Genomic DNA, 12,162 nt, shown 5'->3' on the forward strand with positions numbered 1-12,162 from the left:
AAACTGTTGGATTACCAGAAAAATGTTAATAAATCATGTACATAATTTTCCATGTAAAAGCTTTTCTAATTAAGGAAAGGAATTTCCTACTTATGTTATGACAATGAACTGCGCTTGTGTTAAATATTATTTTTGCAAGAATCTGCTATTGTGGCAATTTTAATTCACTGTACTAGTTAGCATGAAAAGAGTTTATCACGATTAACATTTATCATATATTAGTTAAGATTGCTGTTGTGGAAGTGTAAATATTGTATGGCTTGTCAAATGTTTGAATTACCCATCAGCTGGTGCTCAGAGGCCAAAGGTGCTGCTGCTGCTGCTGCTGCAGTGGACCACTCCAGCTGATATCATTTGAGAAGGGATCCCACATCTTTATTTTTGTTGCAAAACGATTGCAGCGGTGTCTCCTGAAAATGAGGAGGGGAGAGCTACGAGGAGGAGCAGCTACCACCCTTGAACTGGAGTCTAAAGTGTGCACAATTTGATCTAGCACAGGGCTTCTCAAACCAAGTTTCTCTTGCATATTCATTGTGGATATCCTGAAAACCCGTCTGGTTGAGGGGTCCCCCAGGACAGGGTTTGGGAAGCCCTGATCTAGCAATTGTAAAGTTGTTTGCACAATGTTAAACTAAGCTGACTGATAAATGTTGCTTGTGGACATACAGGGTACAGCAATTATGGGACTATTTTCTACTCAAAACACTTAATCAAAGTTTGCCTGAAATTTATGTTCTCTTGTTCTTTTCTAATACATCACTTCATTACTAATCTGCCTGCATATATACATTATATTATTAACATGTGTGTGTGTGTGTGTGTGTAAAGATAAAAAAAACAACACTATTTTGCTGTTTCAGTAAAAATATTTTATTGAAACAATAAATGAATCAGTGTCAGTGTTGCTGAGTACTAAAAACCACAACTTTGCTGTGGTGGTTTTCTTTTTCCTCGGTGCTAAATTTGTAACTCAGTAAAATCTTAAAGAACCCTGAAGAAATGTGTTGCTGAAAATCTTAATTATCTCCTCTGAACCCTCTCCTATATCAAGAGCTAGCTGGGAAGAGCGAGGTGGTCATACATGCAGTGGTTCAGAGCAGTGAACCTCCTAAGTAGTCTGGTTTTCAAGATATCCACAATGAATATGCATGAGAGAGATGTGTAAGCAATTGAGGCAGTGCATGCAAAATCACTCAGATATTTATTGTGGTTATCCTAAAAACCAGATTAGTTAAGGGATACCCTAGGACCCACTGGCTTGGAGTACCTGCATTAAGGCACATTTGAGGAGCTGAATAGGTGTACTAGCTAGCAGTGGTTGAGGCATGGCAGGAGGCATCAGTAGTGCAGGCAGGGGAAGGCAAACATTGGACACCATCAGTTGTTAGTAGGGGAAGAGCAGTCATCACTACACTGATATATGCCAGAATTTGTCATGGAGGGCCCAGGATAGCCAGAAATCTTTCATCAGTCTTGACTATATAGTCATTTTCCTGATAAAGTTACTCTAGCTTGCTCCAAGCTCTGCTTGACGTCATTTCCAGGTTGCTTTTCTACTGCTGCCATACCTGTGAACTCTCTCACTAAGCAAGATATTCCTGCTGAACAGTCCTCAACTCTTGCTTCTGTCATTTTCCTAACTTTTGTTCCAGTCCAGTATCTTGATCTTGGTATCCTTAATTTTTTCTGTCTCATGCTCAGGGGCAAAGACCTTTGACTGCACACCGAATCATAATTGTTAAATCTGAATCACTGGCCCATTCAAGAAGTAGGAAACAAATCCCATAATCTGTACATTAATGTTGCTGGGAAACAGTACACTGATATATAGCACCTTTCTTAAACATGTAGCAGCTTAAGAATAGAAAAGTTAGTATCCAAGAACAAATGTGGCAACAAAGAGTCCATGCAAGTCTGCAGAAGAATAAGAAAGTCATGCTTCTAGAAGTTGAAATTTCAGATTAGCCTTGAAAGATTGCTAGGGAGATAGGGGGGTAAAGAGATCAGAAAAAGAAGAGTAGAAAGATAAACACTTTGGGCTGGATTTTAAAAGGGTTACGCACATAAGGTACGCGCGTAACCCTTTTAAAATGCCCCTGCGCGCACGAGCCTATATTGCATAGGCTTCCGGCGCATGCAAAGCCCCGGGATGCACGTAAATCCCGGGGCTTTCTTGGGGTGGGCGTGTCGGGGGTCGTGACGCGGTCAGCGCACCATCGGGGGGGCGTGACGCGATCGGCGCATCATCCGGGGGCGGTACTGCGGGCGTGGTTTCGGCCTGGGGGCATTCCGGGGGCGTGGCCGCAGCCTCCGGACCAGAACATGGCGCCCGGCAGCCGGCCCGGCGTATGCAAAGTTACGCCTGCTTTGAGCCGGCATAACTTGTGCGACAAAGGTAGGGGGGGGTTTAGATAGGGCCGGGGGGGTGGGTTAGGGAGGGGAACATGGGGGGAGGTGGAGGGAACGAGGTAATGGTGGATTTGGAACAAGTAAAGTGATGAAATGCCTCCAGGTCATCAGGGACAGACTGGGCCACTTCTGTTTTCCCCCATTCTGACCGGGACTTGCATTTCTAATTTCTCTAAAAATGCAGGAAAAATCCACATGCTCACATTACACACGTGATAACACACACACACACAAGCCTCTCACGCACACACTACACACATGATAACATACACAGAAGCCTCATGTGCACATATTACGATTGATTTGCAATAGGCAGGATATAAGAACTATGAAATAAATGAAATAAATAATATGCACATATTACATACAAGTCTCATGTGCACACATTACATACATGATATGCACACAAGCCTCGTTTGCCCACATTACACATGTGATAACATACAAACAAGCCTTGTGTGCACATATTACATGTATTATGATTGTTTCACAATAAGCAGGATATATAAGTATTATTAAATAAATAAAATAAATATATAATAGACACACAAGTCTCATGTGAACACATTAGGCACATAACATACAAGCCTTTTGTGCATACATTACAGGCATGATATTACACAAGCCTCATGTGCACAATTACATACATGACAATATACACACAGTTATGAACTTTTTCCATTTCACACATCCAGTTCTCCATTTTGTCCAGATTTTGTTTCTGCGTTGCTATTTCACCTGCATTTTGGTTAACTTGGTGTTTTACATCTATAATTCCTTTGGTGAGTCCCAATATAGCTTTTTCAAGCGATTGAAGCGCTCCCCATATGGTCATTAAGGATATTTCTTCTGTAGGTTGTATAAACTTTAACAGTTTTGGTTCCTCCCGACCTTGAACCGCCCCTCCTCCACCTGGTGCAGAGCCTGCGTTCTCCTCCAAATCGGCGGGACCCAGCCCAACAGCGAGGCTCTGTCCCTCACCACCTACTACTCCATGGGACATTACCTTCCTCTGAGGCTCCAAGGTATTTAGTCCTTCAGACCTTATTATTTTTAATTATTGGGTCTTTGTGTCTGTTGATTTGAAATATATTACTGGTGTCTGGAAAATTTTTGATACGCATTTTTAATTATTGAATATTCCATTCATCTTTTTCGAAATAATCTATTCTTTTTGTTAGTATGGTTTTACTGCTATTGATTTTATATTTCTTGATTTGTTTTGAGGACTGGTGATGTTTCTTTTTCCTTTGTTGCACTGCATACAAAGTCTTTGGCTTGTTGCAGTTTCCAGTTCAGTTTTCATCTGCATGTTTCAGTTTATGCTTTATTGTGTCTTTATCCTTTGTTAGGTCAGGGTCTGCACATGTGACTGAGGTGAGGTATTCTGCTGGGGTGTGGTTTCTGTGTAGGGCTCTATAGCAGCCTGGCTTGGTCTGTTTTCCTAATAGCAGGATTTTTGGAGTTTTAAGGCCTGGTATAATATTTTCAGTGTTGCCTTTTCTTAGGTAAGGTGGTTACTGTTTGAGTGATGGAAGTTGGCGCTGTTCTGGTTTACTATTTATGTAATTTCTGTTCAGAAAGATTACTTATCTTTCCGTTGTGTCATTCTTAACAATAAAAAAAAAAGTATTACTTTTCTTTTTGACGTGAATTATAATGAGCAGTGTCACACATTTGAGTACTATCCTACAGGTGTGTCACAATGGGAAAAATGTTGAGAACCATTGCTCTAGAGCAGCGGTTCTCAGCCGGTGTGTCACCAAGCACCAGCAGGTGTGTCGCGGTTCCGGGTGTTCCACTGCCCTGCTTGTGCTTCCCTTCTCCCTAGAAGCAGAGCTGAAGAATGGAGAGACGCTGCGAGCCACTGCTGGAGGCCAGACCAGCAAGGCCGAAGAGAAGAGAGACCTGCGCGCCGGCACCGAAGAATGGAGAGACGCTGCGCGCCACCGGCAGCTGAGGAGTGGAGAGACCTGTGCGCCGCTGCCAGCGGGGCCAAAAAATGGTGAGACGCTGCGCACCGTGGAAGGCAGCTGGAGAGACGTTGCATGCCGGAGGTCAAGCCAGAGGTGGCTGAGAAGCTGAGGCCAGGCTTATTGGGCCAAACAATGAGAAGAGGCTCCATGTGAGCGTGTGTGTGTGTGTGTGTGTGTGTGTGTGTGTGTGTGTGTGTGTGTGTGTGTGTGATAGAATGGGTGCCTGGGTGGCAGGTGTGTGTGTGTGTGCACCCATTATACCACACACACACAGCCACTCATGCACCCATTGTACCACATACACACAAGCTCTCACTCATGCACCCAGGCACCCATTCTACCACACACAAACAAAGCTGCCACTCATGCACTAGGCACCCATTCTACCATACACACACACAAGTTCACATGAAGCTTCTTCTCATTGTTTGGCCCAATAAGCCTGGCCTCCGCTTCTCAGCCGCCGCTGGCCTGACCTCCAGCGGCGTGCAACGTCTCTCCAGCCGCCTCCCGCGGCACGCAACGTCTCACCATTCTTCGGCCCCGCCGGCAGTGGCGCACAGGTCTCTCCACTCTTCGGCTGCTGGCGGCAGCGCACAGCATCTCACCATTCTTCGGCGCCGGCACACAGGTCTCTCTTCTCTTTGGCCCTGCTGGCCTGGCCTCCAGCAGTGGCACGCAGCATCTCTCCATTCTTCAGCCCTGCCCCCTACGGAGAAGGGAAGCACAAGCGGGGCAGTGGAACACCGGGAGCCGCAACACACCTGCCAGTGCTTGGCGACACACCGGTTGAGAACCGCTGCTCTAGAGGTTCCCCAGGGATCGGCATCATAGGCCATTTAATTCAACCATTTGGCCTTCCTGGGGAAACTGCAGCCCACGGGTTACAGTGTAGATTTCAAGCAGATTTACAACTTACCTTACTCATAGTTAATTCTGCATAGGACTCTTCAGATTTACTAAGTGTATACAAGCTGTAGAAGGCTGAATATTGTCCAATAATTTAATTCTAAATTTGGCAAAACTGAGGAACTCTGGGTAAGTCATTTCCCAATCCTTATCTAGGAGCTCCAAATCAGAGGCAATCATTCCAATGCCTATCAGAATTAAAAGATTTGGGAATTAGTTGACTCCCATCTTAATTTTAAGGTACAGATAAGAACAGTTTTAAGGACAGCTTTCTACAAGCAGAGATCAGTGTGGCACCCAAGATACCTATTAAAACAAGATGATTTTCATTCAGAGGCGATGCTTTAATCAGTGCTAGACTATTTTAATGCCCTTTATTTCGGTTTGACCAAAAATATCTGAAAGTATTACAAACGGTTTAAAGGCTGCAACACATCTAAATTAGGACTTGGAAGATAAGAACATCTCACTCCTTAGTTTTATTGCATTACTTTGGCTTCCCATTGCTACCAGGTCAATATTTAAAGTCATGATGTTCAAAGCCCTGAGGGAAGATGACCCTGAATATTTTAAAAATATTGTTATAGTAAGTCCACAAGAGATTTGCAATCAGCAGATAACTAGATAGTAATTCCTTCTATCAAGATACAGCAGCTTGCAAAAGTATTTGATCCCCTAAAAAGTCATCAGATTTGGGTGGATTACAAATGACACGTACACAGATTATTCCAGACAGTGCATTTATTGCAAACCGGTATGCTCTTAAAGTAAACTTTCAAAGTCACAATTCATTATTTCTCTACAAGCCACTGAATATCGGGTACTCAATTGAAAACTTTTTCATTTTTAGGTCCTGTATTGTGGAGCAGTTTGTCACTTGCCCTTAAACTGCTATGGTGATATTCAAGAAAAGCTAAAATAAGCCCATTTCTTTGCTGAAGAATTTTCTTTGAGGAATTGAGTAGGCTGAGTTTTGTTATGAAGTGGATTTTATTTATTTTTGTTTGATGTGCTATTTACCTTAATATCTCAAATGTTTTAAGTTTAATAATGCAATCCACTTGTACAGCACCATTGAGAAAGGTGTGCCTTTAAATGCTTAAATAAATAAATAGGTGATATTATCTACCTTTGTGTAAATGCAAGAGAGACAAGGAAAAGAATGCTCCCAATATACTTGTTCTCTATGGACAGTTTAGACCAAAGGGATTCCTTTGAAAGAGGAGACTGCCAATAATAACTTAGTTGCATCATATTTATTGGAGCCGGATCATGACTGGACCTTAAAATTGTTTTCTCACCACTGAGACAATCCTTCTCATAGGCAAAGATGTGAGTTTACCCTAATGTGCTGCCTAAGACCTCTCAATTTGAGCAAAAGCAATTTTTCATATTGTGTCTTTTGGGGAGCCTTTTATGGTTTCCTTGTAAATGCCTCATTAAACATCAGGGTAAGAGATTCATCTTTTATAATCATGAATATTTCCAATCTTTCTTGAAGACTGCATTAATATGATGAAGGTAATTAATATTTCTCGTTCTGCTTAATTTGGGGTCTTTATGGTCACATTTTGGACAATTACATAGGATGCATTCAGGCTTGGTAGCCTTGGCAATAATTCCTGTTTAATTTAGCAAAGCTTGTCCATTCTATTTGTTGTTCTTTTTGCCTTTTCTTGGATCCTTCTTAATTCAGAACTATATGGGGGCTTATTTTATTGAATTATTTTAGTTTTAATTACAGTAGGATTGTATTTTAATAATGATGGGTACCATTTTGGGCAGGACTTGTATCATGTATTATAGTATATAAGTAATTGAAATATGAATTATAAATGTGGCTTTTTTTCTTGCAATATACAAGGCAATCCTCTTAATTTGGATATTTGATATGCTGTTTCTTCCTTAAAAATGTTTAAATTGTTAAAATGTCAATAAAAATACAGCATTGAAAGAGATTAGCAAACCATGAGGGTCATTTATCAAACTGCATGCGAGTGTTATTGCGGGCATTAGGGCCCTAATGCCAGTGATAAATAACACATCATCGCAAGATGTGTATGCAAATTTTAAATGTTTAAGGAGTTAGGGCGGAGTTAGGGCAGAGTAAATTAAAATGAGGGGTGCTTAGCATTGTGTGCGATAGCAAAACACACACCATCACAGATTTTAATGCCAGAAATAGCTACACCTTTTTTCCTGGTGTTATGCCTGTGATAGCTATATGTTACTGCTGAAATGGGATTTGTGGGCAGGGAGAGGAGGAGAAAGAGAGAGAGTGTGCGAGACTCTGAGGAAGCATACAATAGTCTACTTTTTATACCACTGTAAGAGGTGGCATTCTGAACTCTGGGTGAGATTTTGATGGTGTGCTAGGTTTTGGGGGGCAGTTTTACATTTATTAACATTTATGAATTGCTTAACACTTAAAAGGTCTAGGCAATAAACAAGATTTCAATCATAAAAAAAAATACAACATTAAATAAAAAAATGTTTAAAGAAAAAATTCATTAATATAAATTAATCATAAACAGACAAATATTAAAATAAATATATAAAATTTAAAACATTTTTAAATATGCTTGGTTGAAAAGAAAAGTCTTGACTTGCTTTCTGAAATTCTTTACCAAATCACATTGTCTGGTATCTATCAGAGAAGAATTCCAGACAGTGGGCCCAGTGACGGAAAAGACATACTGGCAGGTCATGTGTAATCGTGTGACTTTGGGTGATGGAATCTCGAGTAAGCCACGTTGTGAAGAGCAGAAGGCTTTAGTGGGTTGTTAAAATTTCAATATTGGTGTTGGCCCAATGGCAGGTCTGGTCGTTAAGCAATTTAAAAACGAACATTCCAACCTTATATTTCACTCTCTCATTAATTGGGAGCCAATGTAAATCAATTAAATTGGAGGTGATGTGGTCTACGCTTTAATCCTGATAGAAGTCATGCAGTGGAGTTCAATAGCAACTGCAACAGTCATAGTGAAGTGAGAGAAATGCCTGTTTTTATACACTGTTACAGTAATTGACAATGGGGAAAATGGACACTTGAACTGTACAGAATTCAGGCAAGTGTAAAACATTCCAAAGGCCTGCAAGAACTCGAAGTCTGTAGAATCCATGAGAAATAATCTCTTATGTGAGGACGAAAAGAAAGGTGTTATCTAAAATTACTCCAAGACTTTTAATATGGCTCTTAATTGGAAAGGAGAGATAATTTAGAGAGATGGTCATTATAGTGAAAGAGGAGTAGGGTCTGGAAACCACTAAAAACTCTGTTTTGGACATATTAAGTGAGAGCTTGTTATGTTTCAACCAATTTTTTATTGCGAAGAAGCAAATGTTGAGATGATCTATAGTATCTTGCCAAGAGGGGCAAATACGAAGAACAAACTGTATGTTGTTGGCATAAAGATTATAGCAATCAGAGTGGAGAGAATTTTACAGTTAGGAACTAAATAAATATTAAAGAGAATCGAGGAAAGTGCAGATCCCTGAGGGATAACAGTTTTGATGACAGAGAGAAAAAAAATTCATTTTTGAATTTGACAGATTGAGTCTGATTGGAAAGATATGATTGGAACCAAGGGAGTACAGTACCAGAGAGACCACATTCTTGGAGGCGAAATAGAAGAATGTCATGTTCAATGGTGTCAAATGCGGAAGAAATGTCTAGTGAGATGAGAAGGAACTGTTGGCCAGAGTCAATGCCTCTCCTGAGAGTATCTGTAAGAGAAAGTAATAGGTACTCAGGACTGAGGTAGAAACAATCAGAGGTATGAACAGCACAGTTACCAGTGAAGACTATGTGATTTGGAGTGATGAAAGGTACACAAAGATGAGATTTGTACAATGTACTCTCAACCTAACTTGCATATACAAAAGCTATACTCTTTACCTTCTTGTATATACAAAAGTTATATTTATGAAATGCAATCATAAATTGAATTGGAAAGCAAACTGATATCAAGATAGTTTGCTATTTGGAAGAATCATGAATGTAATCTGCTTTGAACTGCCTGAAAAAGTGGAACATTAAATAAACAAATAAAAATAAAGTTGTGTTTAAAGCATATCCCAGAGTTCTGAAAGAACTCAAAAATTAAATTGTAGCTCTATTACTAATAATTTACAACCTATCATTAAAATCATCTATTGTACCCAAAGATTGGAGGATGGTTTTTTTTAATGAGCTTTTTTGGTTCCCCCACCCCCAAAAAACTATAGGAAAAAAACCAACACAAAACTTTTGGGTTTTTTCCTATCTTTTTTTGTTTTCCCCGAAATGCATAGAAATAGGAAATACAGATGGTATTTCCTATTTTATTGCAAATGACTTCCCATCCCTAGTTATGACTAAAAAGCTATCAAAAACTTCACAAAAGTATAAGGGGTGGGGATGGAGTGGATTTTAATATTTCTTCAATGAAAGAAGATTAAATAAGCCCACAAAGCTGGAACAGGAGCATCCACACTTGGCTACAGAACCCAATTAAAAATAACAACCTTAATCAAAACTGCAACGTTCTACAAAGAGGTGAAATGGCATTGAGAAGAATGCAGAAATTTTACATAATAGCAACTTGTTTTCTCTTGGGCTCTGTTGCAGAGTTAATCAGTCTGAAGGAAATATTCCTAGTTTTAATCTTTTTTCAATCTATTGTACTTCTAACTTATGCTTGGTACCTTGAGAAGAAGCACTATCATTCTTGCAATTAAATAACCAGTAAAAAAAAAAAAAAAAAAAAAAAATTAAAACCAGAACAGAGTAGAATTAAAGTCTTTCATTACACATTATTTGAATGTGCAAAGTTCTAAAGCCAATTTTTTTTTTAACTGTGAAATTCTGAACTGTAAAGAAAGCACAAAGATGTTGAATTGAATATTGTTTTATGTTTCAGCGGGCTAGATTTAAGAACAGGGCAAATACCCCACCACCACACACACACACACACACACACACACACACACACACACACACACAATTAACCACATTTTGCATGCACAATGCATTCTGTAGTTGTACCAAATTCAAGCTGTACACAAATATTCCCACAGTTTCCACCAGTATGTGAAAAACTAGAGCTACTACCAAGTTATTTTCTTGTACAATTTTAAAAGCATGTAAGTTTTGGCCAAGGTAGAATAAATTTAGTGCCAGACAAAATTTTGTACACAAAATTAAAATGTGCAACCACTAAATATGCAAAAGAGCACGTCAATACTTTTCCACTAATCTAGTTGTAGGGATAGAAAATATATTTTAGGCTAGCAATGTGGCATACAGAACATAGAACAGTGAAACCTAGAGATACTGAGTAAGGAAGACCCACAACCTTGTAGTGCTCAAACTTATAAGCTGAGAATCATGCATATATACTTTACCGCTTTGTATAAACAATGAATAGTAGTATCTATATGGCAGTATACACAACATCATACAAGGTATGAATATGTAAGTCAGAAAAGGATTACAAGATATGTGCTCATTACTACTGTCTGGGAAACAAACGAGATTGATAGATTCAAATTCAATTATGTTTCCCAAGTTCTGGGATATTTGATACCAAGTAGTCATTTTATACGACTCCATCCCAGAGGCAGGATAAAATGTAGAACCTCAATGCATGGATGAGATGATAATGTAGGGAAGAAGCTTTAGATTTGTTACAAACTTGTGAATATTCTGGGGAAGGGGAAGCCTGTTCCAATGAGGGTTACATAATAGTCAACATTCATGACCATGTCTCAAATTCCTTTGGTGCTATAAAACCAACGCAATCCTCACCACATTGAATCCATATTCCCCCAATGCAGGGTTACGAAACACAGAATTAGTTAAGGCTATTGTTGGTGGATGAGGAGGTATTTAAGAGCTGAAGTTAAGTCAATTTTATATGCATAAAAATTATAAAAATTATTATATAAAAAAAACTGAGCACAGAGTGCACAGAATTGAGTCAATGCTTGACCAATGATTAAAGAGAAAGCAAAGAAGGCTGTTACTGGCTGGTAGTGCCTATTATTAATAGTCATTAAGCAACATTAAATTATATGTAGGTGATGTACCCATACCAGAAATATTCTTTAATGCTGATGATTCTGAGCAATTAAAGCAAATCACTGTGAAACTGGAAGATGTAATAAATCAAACTGACAAAACAAAAAAATCACTGGGACTGGATGGTATTCATCCCAGAGTTCTAAAAGAACTCAAACTTAAATGCAGGGCAGCAGTTTAGCACTGCTATTATTTGTGATCTTTTTAACTGGATATGATTAAGAGAACATGACTGTGGCTGACGTATTGTTTATGTTTTGTGTAACTGATGTTTCGATGTGATTTTACTGTACATCGTTTTGGGCATTTTTTTAATCTGTAAAGCAATTAAATGATAAACAAACCTGTTCCTAATAATCTATAGCATATCACTGCAAAGAGCCACAGTACTTGAAGACTGAAGGGTAGCAACAGTAATGCCAAATTTTAAAGAGAGACCCAGGAAACTATGGACCAGTGAGCCTGATATTAGTATTGAACAAAATGGTAGAAGCTATTCTTAACAAACAGGCCGATCCAATACAGTGCGCTCAGCCAAGCACACTGTTTAACCCGTGGTTGGATGCACATTTTGGACGTGCATCCACAACCCCTTAACTCTATAAGGGGATTAGCGCGTCCTGCCAAGAAGCATAAGAAGGCATCACCATCAATGCCCTCAGAGGTTTATGGAACATTTTGAGTGATTAAAAGTTTAACAATATTAAAGAGGGCTTTTGAATTATATCCTGCCTCATGAATCAGTTTGGAGTAAAATTATTTTCTTGCCTCACTGCAGTATTGTTGATACTCAACAAGTAACTTTTT

General features: G+C 39.3%; 1 protein-coding gene across 1 annotated transcript in view; it reads right to left on the reverse strand.

Annotated features, from left to right (window-relative positions):
* The window catches only part of NCKAP5 (NCK associated protein 5), a 1,124,153-nt gene that overhangs the window by 786,388 nt on the left and 325,603 nt on the right, over positions 1–12,162 (reverse strand).

The sequence above is a fragment of the Rhinatrema bivittatum genome, chromosome 6, assembly GCF_901001135.1.
Source record: "Rhinatrema bivittatum chromosome 6, aRhiBiv1.1, whole genome shotgun sequence".
Lineage (NCBI taxonomy): Eukaryota > Metazoa > Chordata > Amphibia > Gymnophiona > Rhinatrematidae > Rhinatrema > Rhinatrema bivittatum.